This window comes from Patiria miniata, unplaced genomic scaffold, assembly GCF_015706575.1.
Source record: "Patiria miniata isolate m_02_andy unplaced genomic scaffold, ASM1570657v1 HiC_scaffold_14, whole genome shotgun sequence".
NCBI classification, from domain to species: Eukaryota; Metazoa; Echinodermata; class Asteroidea; order Valvatida; family Asterinidae; genus Patiria; species Patiria miniata.
In genome coordinates this window covers 2,503,631-2,507,644 of record NW_024037052.1, presented here as the reverse complement: position 1 = coordinate 2,507,644, position 4,014 = coordinate 2,503,631, and the positions used below count along the sequence as shown (strand labels likewise).

The 4,014-nt window shown below is 36.5% G+C and overlaps 1 long non-coding RNA gene across 1 annotated transcript; it reads right to left on the bottom strand.

The window, feature by feature from the left end:
• Positions 1–294: 294 nt before the first annotated feature.
• LOC119721754 lies at positions 295–1,824 on the bottom strand. Its single transcript, XR_005270297.1, has 2 exons — positions 1,460–1,824; positions 295–1,029 (listed from the first exon to the last, which is right to left on the bottom strand). It is a non-coding gene; the product is annotated as an uncharacterized LOC119721754 (long non-coding RNA).
• Positions 1,825–4,014: the final 2,190 nt, after the last annotated feature.

Below are 4,014 nucleotides of genomic sequence, written 5' to 3'. Positions count from 1 at the left end.
GTTCCACTCAGATCAACGGTATGCATAGGTATAGATAAAATTCAAATCAATGGTATTTCACTGATAACACCATGCAATGGTTTCAATGGTATACCACTAATTGATAACACAAATGGTGCCACCCAACTGTTGGTATACAACAGATCATACCATCGGTTCAATTGAATGGTATACCATGGATAATACCACTGGTTGCAATCAACGGTTAACCATGGATTATACGTTCAGACGCATGTGTTGATTGCCTCCTATAACACCATACATCAATAAAAATAAACATTTGAGTCACATGTATTTGAGGTGATGTACAGGTAAATGCTACTTTATTCATCTTCTGTGAAAAAAATTAAAACTGGATGATCAATTCTTTTAGAATGTTGAATTTGATATCAACATATATCCTTTGACTAGAAAAACCAAAAAAAATCATAAACACATTGGCTTCATTGTTGTATCTGTCCCGAAAACATTTTAAAAATTAAAAATTAAAAGGTCAGTTTAGAATTGTATTTGATGTATACCTTTTCACCAGAATTTCAGCTCATTGACGGTGCCAGCAGTATTGGCGCGTTTTTATACATAAAATGGGGATAAGATTACGTCTCCGATGTATGCATCATTTTAGTGGTCGTTTATGTTCATGGACACAGTTATAATAATGTTTATGGAGCCTGCCAGATGAGATAATTTAGAGCATAACAAAATCAAGGAATACAATACAAAGTCATATTACAGGAAAACATGCAAAATGTATTATTGCTTAAAGAGGATTAACTATGTTTAGAAAAGAAATTGCAGTAGTTCTTCAAGCAAATTTAAAGCATATACATAAAACACAAGTTATCATTATACATGTGATGTTATTTTTAACAACAAAAACAGGAAAACAAATAAGTGATTACTCAAAGGGCTGTCAAATGAAAGAACATGTGGGATGTATGTTTATGAAAATCATTAATTAACTTCCAGTACAGTTGACCAAAGGCTGATACAACATGCCTAGCGTAGCTAGTGTTCTTCCAAAGAAACCTGTATAAATGGAGACAGAGAAGTAGATAAAATAATGTTGCTTATTTTTGTAGTCAATTAACGCAAATCATTTCTAAACATGAGCCACAATATAATAAGACCTGAAATGCGGGCTGTTAGTAGTTTGTATCCAAGTCAGAAATAAAACACTTAAGAACACTTGCACACAATCCAGCCTTTAATTGTATTAAACAGATGAATCTTAATGCATGATAGTAAAATGGTGCCATTAGCACAATCTTGCATACTGTTTAGAAGCAAACTACCCTTAGATCACCAATTTTAAATTAATTTCTCGAAGAGAATGAAAAAAAAATGTTACTTTTACAAATAAGATTTCAATCCATCGTGCATTCTTTAAGTGAGCGTGTAGAGAAATTTGGTGTACTAAACATGTTACATGCACAGGTAACAGAGAAGCTGTTGTTACCTTAATAATTCCCTGTAGGAGCTATAAAGGAGTTCTATACGACAGTGCCCTGATTCTTCCTCATTGAATGGCCCCAAACACAGTCTATCAGGAACAGAAAATATATATACAGGCTGTCATCGAACATGAACTACTCTACATTTTAAATGGTCATCAGACATGTCAGAGAATCAAGTACAATATTACATCTTAGGATATTCACATTGTCATGATTGTCTAGATTAATGTGAATAACCATAACAGCAGGCCTTACGGCACAGCAAGTAAAGAAACGAAATACTTGGCGAGTCAAAAGCACGAAACCCAAATATCAGGACTATTGTTTTATTGAAGTTCTGCATGTTGAACTGTCAAAATCTAGGATATGAAATATCATAAGCTTTCTTTTAATTTAAAAATTATTCAAATCAACTAGGTACCTTTCAAGTTACGGAATTAAAAATACAACCATCGTTTTAAATATCTGTCCATGGATCACACCAAAGAAATTTGCTTGAGAGCCAGCTTTTCTGTTGGCAGTTACTCTCTGGAGTCTCAAACCTCCAAAGAGAAAAAGAAAACGATGTTTGTTATTCTGCATGCAGTCTCAACTTAATTTCAACATCAATTCAAAGACTTTTCCTTCCAAAGTCCATAACGCCATTTTTGGTCACTTTTTGGGAAAAATTTGCTTGAAAGCTAGCTTTTCTGCTGGCAGTTAATCTCTGGAGTCTTAAAACTCGAGACATTTGGCACCAGTATTCCAAATGGCTATATTGCATTTTGGAAAGTAAGTCTTTGACTTCAACACCTACACATACAAAACACAGGGGCCCCACGATACAATAAAACACTCAGAAAAAAAAACACATGAAATTAAACATGGAACAAACTCAACTCGGAAACCGCCAACAGCACCCTCAGTAGAGAACATGCCGTCCCAGCCGTCGTCAGTACCTGCAACAAGAGAAAGGGAAGAAAAAAAACTGCAAAGAGAAAAAGAAAACGGTGTTTGTAGTCTACATCCAGTCTCAACTTAATTTCAACATCAATTCAAAGACTTTTCCTTCCAAAGGCCATAACGCCATTTTTCCTCACTTTTTGGGAAGAATTTTGCTTGAGAGCCAGCTTTTCTACTGGCAGTTAATCTCTGGAGTCTTAAAACTCGAGACATTTGGCACCAGTATTCCAAATGGCTATATTGCATTTTGGAAAGTAAGTCTTTGACTTCAACACCTACACATACAAAACACAGGGGCCCCACGATACAATAAAACACTAAGAAAAAAAAACACATGAAATTAAACATGGAACGAACTCAACTCGGAAACCGCCAACAGCACCCTCAGTAGAGAACATCCCGTCCCGGCCGTCGTCAGTACCTGCAACAAGAGAAAGGGAAGAAAAAAAACTGCAAAGAGAAAAAGAAAACGGTGTTTGTGAGTCTACATCCATTCTCAACTTAATTTCAACATCAATTCAAAGACTTTTCCTTCCAAAGGCCATAACGCCATTTTTCCTCACTTTTTGGGAAGAATTTTGCTTGAGAGCCAGCTTTTCTACTGGCAGTTAATCTCTGGAGTCTTAAAACTCGAGACATTTGGCACCAGTATTCCAAATGGCTATATTGCATTTTGGAAAGTAAGTCTTTGACTTCAACACCTACACATACAAAACACAGGGGCCCCACGATACAATAAAACACTAAGAAAAAAAAACACATGAAATTAAACATGGAACAAACTCAACTCGGAAACCGCCAACAGCACCCTCAGTAGAGAACATCCCGTCCCGGCCGTCGTCAGTACCTGCAACAAGAGAAAGGGAAGAAAAAAAACTGCAAAGAGAAAAAGAAAACGGTGTTTGTGAGTCTACATCCATTCTCAACTTAATTTCAACATCAATTCAAAGACTTTTCCTTCCAAAGGCCATAACGCCATTTTTCCTCACTTTTTGGGAAGAATTTTGCTTGAGAGCCAGCTTTTCTACTGGCAGTTAATCTCTGGAGTCTTAAAACTCGAGACATTTGGCACCAGTATTCCAAATGGCTATATTGCATTTTGGAAAGTAAGTCTTTGACTTCAACACCTACACATACAAAACACAGGGGCCCCACGATACAATAAAACACTAAGAAAAAAAAACACATGAAATTAAACATGGAACGAACTCAACTCGGAAACCGCCAACAGCACCCTCAGTAGAGAACATCCCGTCCCGGCCGTCGTCAGTACCTGCAACAAGAGAAAGGGAAGAAAAAAAACTGCAAAGAGAAAAAGAAAACGGTGTTTGTGAGTCTACATCCATTCTCAACTTAATTTCAACATCAATTCAAAGACTTTTCCTTCCAAAGGCCATAACGCCATTTTTCCTCACTTTTTGGGAAGAATTTTGCTTGAGAGCCAGCTTTTCTACTGGCAGTTAATCTCTGGAGTCTTAAAACTCGAGACATTTGGCACCAGTATTCCAAATGGCTATATTGCATTTTGGAAAGTAAGTCTTTGACTTCAACACCTACACATACAAAACACAGGGGCCCCACGATACAATAAAACACTAAGAAAAAAAAAACACAT